We start from the raw sequence: 14,423 nt of genomic DNA on the forward strand, positions 1-14,423 counted from the left end.
ATATAAAATATGTATATTATATATAATAAAATAAATTTAAAAATTAAATTAAAATATGCATATAAAATAAGTTGGAGATAATTAATAGATGGAAGGCACTGGTATTAAGGAGATTAAAAAATGTTTCTTATGTAAAATGGAATTTTAACTGGGGCTTGAAAGAAGCCAGAGAAGTAGGGAGTCAAAAATAAGGGACTATAGAATTCCACACATGAGAAACAATGAGTAAAAATGTTCAGAGTCAGGAAATGGAGTGTCTTGAGCATGGAAAAGCAACTGGTCAGTGCCACTCGACTGTAGAGTATGTGGAGGAGAATAAAGTGTAAGAAGACTGGAAAAGTAGGAAAAAAGCAAGTTAAGGAAGACTTTAAATATCAAATGGAGGATTTTTCATTTGATTCTGGGGTAATAGGGAGCAATTAAGAGTTTATTGAATGCATTGCGTGCACGTGTGACATAATCACATGCACTCTATGAAGATCAATATGATAGCTGAGTGGAGAATAGACTAGATTAGGAGGAACCCAACCAGGAGGCTATTGTAATAATCCAGGAGTGACATGATGGGGGCTTGTATCAGTATGGCAGTTCAGAGGAAAGACGGTGATAATAGTAAGAGATTTTTACAAAGGTAAAGTCTATAAGATTAGAAATGGGGGTGGGATTTGAGATTGAAGATTGAGGATATTTTCTAGGTTGTGAACTTTAGTGCCTGGGAGGATAGTGATAATCATCATAGTATTAGAAACATTAGAGAATGGGGAAGGAAGGATAATGAGTTTGAGAAACATTGCTTTTGAGATGCCTTTGAGACATGTAGTTAGAGATGTCCAATACATAGTTTTAAAGCAAGACAAGAAGTTAGAAGAGAGTTTAGGGATAGATAAGTCTACCTGAGAATCATCAGCATGGATATGATATTTGATTCCAAGAAATTTGATGAATGAAATAGCCCAAAGAGGAAAGAGAAGAGAAGCCATGATTATTATTTATCTGGATGAAGATTGAGCAAAAGTGTCTATGAAGGAGTGATGCAATAGGTAGGAAAAGAACTTAGAGAGAGTAGTATTTAAAGAAAAAGGAACAGCAAGGAGGAATGAGTGATGGATAGTATCAAAGGTTGCAGAGACACCAAGGATGATAGGGAATGAGAAAAGAGCATTAGATTTGGCAATTAAGAGATCATGGAATGATGAAATCAGAAGCCATACTGCTATAAAAAAAGATTGGGGAGAAAGGATGGAGGCATCAATTATGGAATCTTCTGAAGAAATTTAGCCACAAAAGGAAGGCAATTAATAGCTATTTGTTGTAGTGAGTTAAATTATGCAGGGTCAAGACAGGAACCCAGGTATACTGACTTTTAGGTTTAATATTCTTTCTTATTAAAAAATATTGATTTGTTTTGTTTTTACTTTATAAATATTTATAAATTGCTCTTACTTGTAAGAAGTCTCTTGTAACAAAATAAAATAGTCAAGTAAAATTAATAATTTGTTGAATTCATTCAAAAGTATATGAATAATTCTACATCTGTCACATCCACCAACCACTTCATTATTTTAAAAAAATTAACAGAAAAAAATTTTAACAAAAATACATTGTCAAGCAAAATAAATTATTCAAAGGGTACACCCACCCATATTAATACACCATATAAACATCCATATATATGCATACATATGTCTCAATTTGCACTCTAAATCTGTTTCATATATGTAATGAATGAATAGCATCTTTACAGATGGAGAAGGGGTAAAAAATATCTCGAGAAATAATGAAAAGAAATACAAAATAAGGGGAACTTAGTGCCAAATTTTAAGCTATTTTACAAAATAGCAATTATTAAAATAATTTGACAGTGATCAATCAGATTAGATGCACAACATGCAAATATAAACATATCTACTACTCTATATTTAATAATCATTAAGACCTCAGCTGTTGGGAGAGGGACTCACTATTTGGCAAAAAATGCTTTTAAAAATTAGTTAATAATGTAGAAGAAATTAAATAGAGGCCAGTGCTTCACACCTTATATAAAGATAATTTCCACATGAGTTCATGGCCTTTTTAAATTACCTATCAGAATGCTATAAATAGGAGAAAAGTTCATAACCAAAGAACATAGAAGGTTACAAAAGATAAAAGGAACAATTTAGATTGCATAAAATTTGAAAGATTTTGCACAAATATAATAAATCTAAGATTATAAGGGAAACAATGAAATAGGAACTTTTTTTTAGCAAGTTTCTCTGATAAAGGTCTCATTTCCAAGAAACTGATTTTAATTTATAAGGAAAAAAAATTCCCTAATTAATAAATGATTTATAGATATAAAGAGAATTTCTTCAGGAAAGAAACCTAAACATTACAAATTATGAATTTCTCCAAAACATTACAAATTAAGAGTAATGTAAATTAAAACAATTCTAAGATTCCATCTCATACATGTTACATAATTTATGAATTGTGGGTTTTCAGGGTAAACTACTCAAGAGTAAGTATATAGAAAAGGAAGTCCACGTATATCATTATAAAGGATCCAACAGCACCTGTGTGATCCACAAGACAGGCATCTCTCTCTCCCTACTTCCTCTTGAACTTTGGCTCATAATAAATATCTCTTCTATAAGCCCAGGACAGGAATTTTTGATTTGGTGTTCAGGAACTTTTGAAAACAAATATTTTGATAACTGCATTTCATTTTAACTAATTTCTCTACTATGTATTTTATTTTTAGGCACTTAAAAACATTCTGAAAAGGGCTCCATAAATTTTATGAGATTTCCAAAAATATGTTAAGAAGCCCCAATCTAAAGTCAGTTTATATTTGTTCTCTGCTTACCAGAACACCAGCTAATCTCCTTGAAAAGGTTAAAGAATAGCACAGAAGAGTCAAATTTGTGAATTACATGCCCAGGGTGGAGATTAGTACATCATCTAATTTTAGCTGTATTCGCTAGTTTCTCCCAGATTGCCCAATTCCCAAACTTCCATCTCCTTAGCCAATATCAAACAAGAAACAAAGGTTAGTGGTCACTCATTTATTTTTTTATAAAAAGGAGTAGATGATATAATAACAAGGGGAAAGCAAAAGAACAAAAAAGAGGTGGTTGGATATATGGTAGCCAGCTTCAGGAGCTTCTGACAGCAAGAGCAGAAACTGCTTGTCTGCTTAGATAATTCGTCTTTTCCTTCCCTACTATAGGGAGAAGGGAAAGATAAACTTGGAAATTTTTTTCAGGTAGAGAGGTAGGGTTTCCCCCCCATCCTTATATAAAAATAGGGATGATGGGTAACATTTGTCAGGCTGTTTATATGATAGCTCACCAGTTGTCCTTATCAATGTAACAAACATCTTCTTTGAAAAATTCAATGGCTGGTCATAGTTTCTTTGAAGGAAAAAAGAAGGAGAAGGGAGAGGGGAAACTACAGGACATCCAGCATCTCCTAAATGATACCAAGATGGAGGCTACTACATCTACTCCAAACCTATTTCCTTGATCCTTTCTTTCTGACATCTCTTCCCCCAAATTTTCCTTGAAGCAGCCTCACCCAACTCCCATTTCAGTGCTAATGAATTCTGGTTGCAGCATATGCATGGTGACACCATTCCTCAGTTATGATTTCAACAGGAAGAGACTGAAATAATGAACTTCAAAGTTTTCACTTTATGGTGGTCCAAATCTTAACAGAACTCAGAGATAGTTTGTAAGCATTGTAATATGTGCAAAGTGCTTTAAATTATGTACATTTTTTTTTATCCTCACAACAACTCTTTGAGTTCAGTGCTAATAGTATGGCCTTTTTATAGAAGAAAACATCTCAAATTAAATGATTATTGATAGCTGAGGAAAGATTTGAGTCCAAGTCTTCCTAACTCTACATCCAATAGTATAACCACTGTGGCATGCTATTTTGGAAGGACTTAAATGAAATTTAAAACATGCAAAATATACATTTATATGATTATATATATATATAATAAACCCTTAGCTTTCTCTCTGGTCATCAGGACCAATTTGGAATCTGTTACTTTTAATCACATAAATTCAAAAGCATCCTTAGAATTCTCAGCACTTTATTTTCTATCTTGGAGAGGTAAATAATAGAAAGGATTTTGCCCTCACTTTTAATCCTGTTGCAAAGGGAAATGCATTTGTCAAGGTTCCCCTGCACTATTCAGCTCTACCAACCAGTAACTTTCCCCTGAGGACCAAAACATAGATGAAAGAAAGAAAAATGATGGACAGCAATGTAATCCAGAAAAGTCTATAAGGTTGAGCAGTGAGCCTAGGCTTCTTTTACTATGCTAGGCTCTATAGATACAGAGACAAAATAAATTGGTCCCTATCCTCTGCCCCAGTCAAAAGAAAGGAAAGGATGTGGTGATCACAATGACATTTAATACTATACTGAACAGTTCTGAGAAGAGAAACATCAAAGAGCTAGCTGAAAGTCCTGTCCTTTGGGCAAACTGTAGGTGGAACATCTGTGCAAGATGTTCAATCATGCAAAGCTTTAACGGAAAGTCCAAGCATGGAGAGATTTGGGGAGAGATTGAAAAACCCACAGAGGTCCCCTGAGCTCTGACTTTGCCCAGAGCAGGACAGCAAAGTTAACAGATTCTTATTTTGGCAAGTCCTAGACTCATGTTGCAGCTTTCCTATTGACTACTTGGGTGATTTTAATGAAATTGCTTCTCTCTGGGTCCTTTAATCCTTACAAATGAGGGTAAATGGCCTCTAAAGTTAGGATTCTGAAATTCTCAACCTTGTCACTAACATTCTTTGAGTTTCACTCTCCTTATCTGTAAACTAAAAATGGTGATATTTTCTCTATGGAGTTGTTAAAATCAAATAAGGTAATAATATATGTAAATATTCTGAGGCTGTAAGGTACTAGAGAAAAAAATCAACTATCATCTCATGCTTGTGGCTCTTGTTCTCCAAACTGGCCCAGGAGATCTGAAAACAGTCCCAAGTTTTTTTCTTTGCAGCTTCCAAGCATTGTTACTGAATCTTCCTTCTTGGGCCAAATGGATCAGCTCTGATCCCTTATCTCCATAGTAGACTCTCAGGTTTTAAAGATGGTTATCATATCCTACTGAGTTTCTTTACCCCAGGCTTCACAGCCCATTTCCTTCAATAAGTCTTTTTCTGACATGGACTCAAAGCACTTTGGTTGCCCTCTTTCAGATATCCTCCAGCTTATTAAAGTCCTTAAATGGTGGCCCCAGCCCTGAACCCAATATTCCACATAAGGTCTGATAAAAGCAGATTACAGGGTCAGCTATATGGTGGACCTCAATTGCCTGTCAAAGAATGAGGTTGGACTAAATACATCACTTAGCCCTTTCATATTCTGACATGTTTAGGACAACACTGCCTTGTTTCTCATAAGTAGCCCAGAAATGAAAGCCTTGTTTTATCTTCCTGCTGACAATAACAGAAGCCTTCTCAATGTCAAAGTTTGCTTTGCCCCTGGACTTGTCACACTGGAAGTACACTCATCCTGAGGCCCCTACTGATGATTCCTTCCAGAGTTTCCACTTCAAAGACCCAAGTTAATTGTATCTTCTTTTCTTTCTGGGATCTTCTCCTTACTCTCCAGACTTTCTCTATAATATGCCCCAGTACAGGTATCTTTTTTTTTGTACCCTCCACTCTCACCCCCACCAAAAAAAAGCTTCCTTCTGTGTTCTATCTTAGCCCATTAGAATGTAAGGTCCTTGAGGGAACAGATAATCTTTCTTTCTACTTGTATTCATATTTTCAGCACTTAGCACAATATCTGGAAGATAGCTGGTGCTTAATAAATGATTGCTTGTTGATTTTTTTTTTGCGGGTGGGGGGGGAAGATTGATTGGAATGACTTGGAATACTCAAGTATTACATCAGCTACAGACTTGGGCCAACTTGTCACTGACCTGATATTGGAGCAATTGCTACAGGAATGTCTGATGTGTCCAGAGTTTGAGTTGTGAAGCTGATTGATGGAGCTGAGCTGAGCTCATTTTGGTTCCTTTGCTCCTTGGAAGCGACATGCCCCTGAAAATAAATACAGCAAGCTTGTCAAGGTCAGTGTGACAGTTCCTATCCATCAAGATCGCTGCAGATGACAGTTAGGGATTAAATACTGTTATGGTCAAACAATGCATCTCAGACTGCAGCTGAATCCATTTTGAGGTAACAAATGGATGAAGATAGGTTCTCTACTCAATTCATCCTTCAGTTTGGCTTTGTCAGTGAATTTAATAGCACAAATATAAAAAAAGGTGTTCAGTGCAACACGAATACCCCAAATCGTTTATTTTTCCCATGGCCTGCAGTTTTTCTAAAAACAAATTTAAATGAGGTTCTTGAATGACTAGAATTTTATGTTACAAAATTCATTTTAGACAGAAGTTCCATGCTCCCCAATATATACTACCTATTTTAAAAAGATTCTATCAAAGTGAGAAGTAACTGTGCATAAGTTTATGTTCAGTTCAATACAATATGCCCTATACATTGTTCACATTTTATGAATGTGGTTTTCTGATGAAATTTCAAATATTACTACTTTGAATGTTTCTGATGGAAGAAATATTGCCAGATCTCTTCTACGATATTTAACTCTAGCCAGGAGTTCTTAACCTTGTGTCTGTGTATCTATATGTGTGGATTTCTTTGTTTATCTAGAAAAGTCCTTCTCTAAATAATATTTTTAATGTGCAAAATATGTAGGATTACAAAGGAAACCAATTAAAATACAGTTATCAAATTTTTTAAAAGCACACCAACTCCAGGTTTAAAATTCTGTTCTATTTAGTTTCTCTCCCATGTTACTCACTCAAGAAGTAAAATTATTTTTGAATGTCAACCAGCCTTCCATTTCTTATGCCTTCATCTTAGACTCAACTTCTTCTGAATAAGTTATTCTGAGTATTGACCAGCAACCAATACTTCTAAGCTTACAATTTTAGTAAAAACAGAATAAAGATGACAAATGTCTGTATGTTTTTCATGTAGGCTTAGAATATAGGTTTATTTTGAGGTCTTTACAACAACCATGGTTGTGTGATGGACAAACCAATCAGAATTTCAATTTAAATTAAGTGATACATAGAATGATAGCAAAAGATTTACAACTGGACTAACAGGAGTTTTTTTGCAGTTATGAAAATCAACAATTGTCAACCATCAGTAACAAGAGTTTTTTTGCAGTTATGAAAATCAACAATTGTCAACCATCAGTATCAATGAAATGAATGCAATTACATGCAAAACTTGGAATGACATCACCCCATCTCAGATTCCCAACTATAAGGAATATGATAGATTTAGTCAATAAATAACTGGAAATAGGGACTAAGGGTCTATATTAAAAATATATTTTAAAAAATACTAGGTAGAAAAGAGTTTAGTGAGTTTTCTTGATTTTTAATGAGACACAGGATGGGACAGCACTTCAAAAAAGAAGTCCTTCCTGTCACATACAAAATGAAAGGAAGGGAAGTCAGGAGGGTGGGAAGCAAGCTGTGTTGCCTTTTCTTTCTCTAGTGGGAAAGCCAAGATCTGAAATATGCGTATCCTTGGAAAATAGAAATTTAAGTGGAAAAGGAAAACTCAAGACAGGAAAATGTAATGATCTCACACAATGTTGCTGGAGACAAGAAATTAGCAGAAGATTTTATGCCAAAACAAAGAAGCAGCAAAGAGTTTTTTAGTTATCTGCTAAAATAGTAATTCATGTCCGACCTCGGCCTTTGGAATTATGTTACACCACTTGCCAGATAGTGGTTTGAATCTAGCCAGATAAACTCCCTGATCTATAACTGCCTAGAGAATTAAATGAATTTCGTTGAGATGGGTGGTCTGAATAAAAGGCACTATCCCAATTTACCTCTTTTTGAAGCATTCATTCTCATATGGCAAGGTTGTTGGAAGATTTCCACAGCCAAATACAAATCTTTCCTAGGTCTTTCTCTTACCATTGGAAACTCAAGCTTATCTCTAAGGAAATCTTTTGTTAACTGTCATAAAGGCTATAAACTGAAGTGTACTGGAGCCAACTTGAACTAACTCAAGAGCTAACTATTAAATATTCAGTGATCATTTCCACCTCAGAAATCACTAACTATTACAAATCTGGGGTTAGTTGTTTTCTTGATTGTCTAGACTTAAATGATGGAGAAAATGTTAATAATGCAGGGGTTTTTTTGTTTGTTTTTTGCTGAGGCCCTATCCACTGCACCAATTAGCTGCTCCTAATAATGCAGTTTTAACTTAAAAGTATGTCATGTTCTTTTTTTTTTTTTTAGTGAAGAGTCGACTGATAAACAATTCACCAGCACACCTCTAACTACAATTATCTCATTTAATTTTAGTCTCAGGTCTGATCTATACAAGTTGTCGTTCTTGTCAAACTGCTGTTCTATGATTCTAATTTACTCTCCAAGAACAATGTAAGTAAATAGAGTTAATATGAGATTGGGGTCTTTCAAGTTGATTTATGGGCCATTTTTATAAGTGCTGTCCACTACCATGGTAAAGTATCAGGACTAATGGAGGATGAGTCAACTAGTACCCCCAAACCGACTTCATGAAACTCTGCCCAATACTGCCAATGAGGAGAGGAGAGGGTACGAGTTTACCTTTCTCTGTATTTCCAAAAGATTCTGTACTATGTTATTTTGAACTTACCCCCCAAAGGATCCACATGTGCTTTTTGTGTTATAAATAGACTGGGAATCTCTGCACCAATTGATTTTTAAAAGAAGTATATAATAAATATTATAAAGTATATCATCTAAAGTATAACAACAAATTTCAAAACAATCCTGGTTTATCTGTGCTTCCTTCTGAACTTCCTTTTGTTCGTTTGTGGTTTGGCTCCTCTCTCAGAGCACTCATAGTCTGCTTTGTTTTTGAAATTGAGTGTGAGGATGTGTGACTGTCTTGACCGCTTCCAGTGGCCTGTTCAGTCTCCACGTAACTCTGAAATAGGGATTATATCAAAGAAGGCTAGAAACTGAATGAGGAAAGCTGCCTAATTTGTGGGCTATAAGAAATGAAAAGGAACTTGAAGAAAATCTCTTGGTTGAGATGTAGCCAGTGATAGTTCATTCTTAAGCCCACAAGGTAAGGCTTGTCCTCCCCATCCCTATCTCAGGCCATGCCCAAGCTGTAGAGATATTTTTAAATAGATCAGATCTGGAACATTTTATTCCATATCTCCAAGGTAAACTGATTTCTACCTTATGAAGAAGGCCTTGACTGGGGTCTCATTTCTTTATTCTCCTGTCTCCAAGAGGAGCCCTGGGTTAGAAGTGTATTTACTACACATTAGATATTTGTAGTCTTGGTGTAGGATGCTCTTTTAAGGGTTGAAGATAAATGACATTCTTGTTGTTCACTTGGTTTGGGAAGTGGTCCCATCCCACACTGGAAGATGACAGTTAACCTGCCTTTAGCCATCTAAGCTCCTCCATGTTACACAGAAGACAATCACAGAGATTGTCCAAGAAAGTTGTAAAGCAAAACCTAGGAAAGTTATACTAATTAATTGATAACAACCAAATACATAAAGGAAAAAGTAATTTTCAATTGATTTATTGAAATAAAATCTCACACCAAACAATGAAAAAACAATCTCACTAAAGAAGTATGCTCTTAGCCATCTCTGGGGATGGGAATCAAGAGAGTAACAATGGTAGGGCACTGGCTTCCTCACCTGCCTGTGGCCCTGAGAAATTCATTTATCTATGTAGAAGCTGACATGCATGCATCTCTTGCTCAGTATCTCTCCTTTGTTTCTTCTCAGAAGTATCTTTACACTTAGGAATTGTCACAGGCTCAGAGGTCCCAATCAAGCTAGAGGTAGGTCTCCTTTCATGTACACGACACACAGTGCCATAGAATTGTACTTCAAGGGAACTTCCCCTAAACCCTTTCCCAGGTGGTATTTCATGTGGGAAATAAGCAACTGCCTCATACATGGTATGAGACCTTGTACTTTGTACATTGAGAATTCTTTCTAAAAAGGGCCCACTTACATCCTAGGCATGAGCCATACCTAATCTTTGCTTTAAAAGATATTTCCCTGAATTCTAGGGTAGCAGTAATGAAAATGTGAGAAAACTCTTTTCCCTTCTCTTTGGATTTAGCACTCCTCTCCCTAAGGAACCCAGAGCTGAAGCCCTGAGGGAGAGAAATGTAATTCATAAGGATCTATAAAGATATAACACATAAGCAAATCTATCCTCAGAAGTCAAAGTAAGCAGAGTCGAACCTGTTAAGATACTCTAAACCTCAATCCAGCTTTTGGGGTTTATGGCATTGGTGATATTGTCATGAAGAATTCTCATGGCCATTATTCAGAGACTGAAAAGGATTTTAGAATCTAAAATTTCAGGATGAAAACTCTATCAGATGTCTTCACAGAAACAAATAAAACCAATGATTTTTTCCTCTTAGAATCAGGTAACCTAGCCAAGTTCACTCTAAGTGAAATTGACCAAATTCTCTTTGAAGGCTTTTTTTTTTTAATGAATACAGTACTTTAAACTTTCTATCAAGAGTTGCTTTCTCTGTGGATATAAAGGTGATCTACATTTTACGTTAATTAACATGTAAACAGTCCCTAATAGTCTCTGGTAAGAACTTCTGCTAATAAAACAGAGGACTATATCTTTATGAACATGTAATTGTTTAAAGATCAATAAAATATGAGAAAAAGTGTGGGTAGAAGGCTAGCCTTAAGATTCAGAAAGAGTTGCCTCTAACATACCCTAGCTGTGTAATTGCTGACAAGTCACTTCACCACTCAGTCCCTTAGGCAACTAAGATGAAGTTAAAGACAAGTAACTTGCATTGGTAGAGAGTTTACTTATAAAGATGCTACCCATAAAGTTAGCCAATTATACAGTCATTCAGGTTTCCCCAAATGGCTTCCTGAGTTGGTGCCCGTTCCCATTTTTAAGAGGTATTTTCTTACTCTAGATCCATGCACCCTATGACTGAAATACTGGTAGCCTCTTTGAGTCTGATTTTGTTACTGAGGGTTAGGAAAGTATCAACAGTGAAGCTCTCTCTCCAGTCCTTTTAGCTCATTATATCTGCTGGAAACTCAGTAATAACTTTGGCATCTAGAATGGATGGTAATTAATTAAATGGACCATGTCCATTGAAGTCATTGGGAGTTCTATTAATCTATTTTCCCCCAAGATAGAGCAAATACTCATAGAGAATTTTCTTAGATGACTGCAGGATTAGTCATTCTGCATTATAAATGCTATTTCATTTAGCTTTTCTGTTCAGTGGACTGTAACCTGTCTGAGTCACTCAGATAATGCTGAGAGATAGACGTTTCCCCAAAATAAAATTATCTCTTCCATATTGTATCATTATATGAAGCACACTAAGATGCAGACTATAAATGTAATTAATTCTTCAAATCTAGATTTGATACTACCTTATAAGTGAATCTTTAGTGGCAGAAATAATTGATTTCTCTTTTTTCTTTTTTGGAAGTACCCATTTTAAAGTAATCACTATTTCCCCCCAGTATCTAAACAGAGTTCCATTATACTTAACCCCTTGATTCAGTTCCGAAGCCATTAACTCTGTTCCAGAGCCTGGGGACATTATTTTTTTTTCCTTCTTTGCTCTACTTATACAAAGTTTGCAAGTAATGTGAAAAACACCTGAAAAAACATGCCACTGAAAAGTATTAAGACAATTTGAATTAATGAGATTTTTTTTCTATCCTTTTCAATCAGATCAATAAATATTTGTTGAGTTCTTTTTGTGCATAAGGCAGTATGCCAAGTGCTGTGGGGGATATTAAGAAGACTAAAGGACTGTTTCTGGCCTCCCAAGAAGCTTGCAACATAGGTAGGGGATAAGACATAAACAGGTGGAAGCTTATATAATAATAAAGGGTCTTTTAACAAGTTAAATCTAGAATAGTTAAGTCAACATATGATTTATTTCCAAATGAATTATGCAAACAGTATTTGCTATTTTAAACTTATTTCCAACTAATTTGGCTAAATCTTATTGTTATTTTCTCTCCTAATATTTTAGTAGTCATGTGTTAACTAGCCTTTAATCTAGTATTTTGCTTATACACGGTTATTAACTATTAACTTTTAGTGAATCTTATAATTATTGTGTCAATCAGATCTAGATGTTATGAGAAGAGATTAGGATTCACCTTGCAGGTTTCTCTCTCAAACCCCTTAAATTTCCTCTGGTGCACATATTTCTAAGAGAGGGTCCTTAGCTCCCTGGTAAGCATCTAGGTTAACAAAACATAAAATACAGAACAGGTTTTCTTTAACATGACAGAAAACACAAATAATATCAGAAACATAAAAGCCAGCTCTCCACCCTGAAGAACCACATCTTTCTTAGGACTTATACAGTAACTCAGACTTACAAAAGCTTATATTCACAGACTTATAGAATGTTGGAACTGAATCTCTTGGGAGCAGGCAGAGACAAAAGGAATTAAGCATTTATATGGTGCCTACTATGTGCTAGGCACTGTGATAAGTACTTTACTAATACTTCATTTCATCCTCACAAAAATCCTATAAAGTAGGTGCTATTATTATCATTTTATAGATCATGAGGCTGAATCAAAAAGAAGTTAAGTAACTAGTTCAGTTACACAATTAATAATGTCTGAGACCAGATTTGAACTCAGCTCTTCCGGACTCCAGACCCTACTTTATTACTTGGATGAAGATCCAGCAAAGGAGACTGAGAAGTAACAAATAGGTAGGAGTAGAATCAGGAGAGTGCAGTATCACAAAAACCTAGAGGAAAAAAAAATATCAAAGAGAAGATTGTGATCAACAGAGTCAAAGATTGTAGGGAGGCCAAAAAGAATGAAGACCTCCTTATTAGAGAGAGTTCAGGCACCCCTGAAATAAACCCAGTCCACATGTCATTCTTGTAGAACAAGGATATTGATGCTCCCCAGGCCTTGTAGGCCTAACAGCAGAACCTCAGGATTAAAGTTTAACTATATCCCTTTGATGCAGGGAAAAGATTCTTTGGAGTGGTGAGGGTTATTGAAAAACTACAATGATACTGAAAAATATCAAGAGTATTTTTAAAAATAAAAAAATTAATCAGAGATTTAGATCTGGAAAAGATCTTAAGGATTTTCAAAATCTAACCTCTTTAATAATCCATTTTTAAAAAGTAGAAATCATTTTAGTAGTGCTATACCTAAATTTTCTATATTTTTCAACTCTTTATTAGGAATCAGAAAGTTATGATTACGGACATTATTGCATTGAATTCAATTTTTTTTACTTTCTCTTTGACTCTCTGATCATCTCCTTTCTGTCTCTTCTGTCTTGGTCTTTTTTTTTTTTCTTCTATGTCTTTTTTTCCCTATTTCTTTCTCTCTGTCTTTTGTTTTCTTTTCTCTATATCTTCCTGTTATCTCAATCTCTGTTTTCATATCTCTCATCTTTTCATTACTGTGTCTGTCTTTGTTGCTGTCTCACTTTCTCTTTATCTCAGTCTTTTTCCCTGTCTTTGACTATCCCTGTTTCTGTCTCTGTTCTTATATGGCTAGATATATATGAATATATTATAAATTCAGTAACTTTAATTATATATCACATAAAATTATACACATATATATTTATGTATATATAGATGTTAAAGTCCTTAATTTCTTACAATTAAACTCTATTAGAGCTATTAAGTATACAATTTATTAATAATTAAAAACAATAAATTAATTATTTACAATATTTTATCTATGAGAATGACCATGGTCAAAATCACTTCAAACGCTCACTATAAAGCAGATGACTTCTCTAAACTTTTAGGGAGAAAAAAAAAAAGAGTCCCACCACATTTAGTTTACATAGGATAGCCAATAACTAACTATCTTTATTAGACCCCCTATCTTTATCCTCCCCACAAAATGAAAGTTATGTTAGGTTCATAAAAGATAGCAACTTCTCTCTATTCTTTTCCAATCTTTCTGACCTCTGTATAAATTGTTTTTATAATTTTTTTTATACAACTATCTAGCATATACAACTTAGGACAATTCTAACAATATGCAAGTTTCTTCTTACCTTCTTTTCCTCTGTTTTCTTATAGATCCTTGAAGATCAAAGTTACCACCACCCTCACCACTAACTCCATAGGGGGGTCATTTCATAGAATGACAGTTACAATAGTAATTCCTTGCTTCTATGATCTAGTAACAGTTTCTCCAACTTCTGTAGACCAAATTTTTGAATGGGGTTTTTTATCTCAATCAATCAATCAATATTTATTAAACATCTACTATGTGCCAGAAATTGTGCTAAGCATTCTGGAGTTACAAAGAGAGGCAAAAAACAGTCTCTACCCTCAGAGCAAGCTATCTATAGATTAAATAGGAAATCATTAAAAGAG

The 14,423-nt window shown here is 34.8% G+C and overlaps 1 long non-coding RNA gene across 1 annotated transcript in view; it reads right to left on the reverse strand.

Annotated features, from left to right (window-relative positions):
- The window catches only part of LOC141552860 (uncharacterized), a 34,273-nt gene extending 20,054 nt beyond the window's left edge, over positions 1 to 14,219 (reverse strand). Inside the window, exons 1-2 of the long non-coding RNA XR_012485251.1 lie at positions 14,099 to 14,219; positions 5,933 to 6,053 (exon numbers count right to left, since the gene is read on the reverse strand). This is a non-coding gene — a long non-coding RNA (uncharacterized LOC141552860). The remainder of the gene's footprint in view (positions 1 to 5,932; positions 6,054 to 14,098) is intronic.
- Between the last annotated feature and the right edge of the window lie 204 nt (positions 14,220 to 14,423).

Source organism: Sminthopsis crassicaudata, chromosome 1 (genome assembly GCF_048593235.1).
Source record: "Sminthopsis crassicaudata isolate SCR6 chromosome 1, ASM4859323v1, whole genome shotgun sequence".
NCBI lineage: Eukaryota > Metazoa > Chordata > Mammalia > Dasyuromorphia > Dasyuridae > Sminthopsis > Sminthopsis crassicaudata.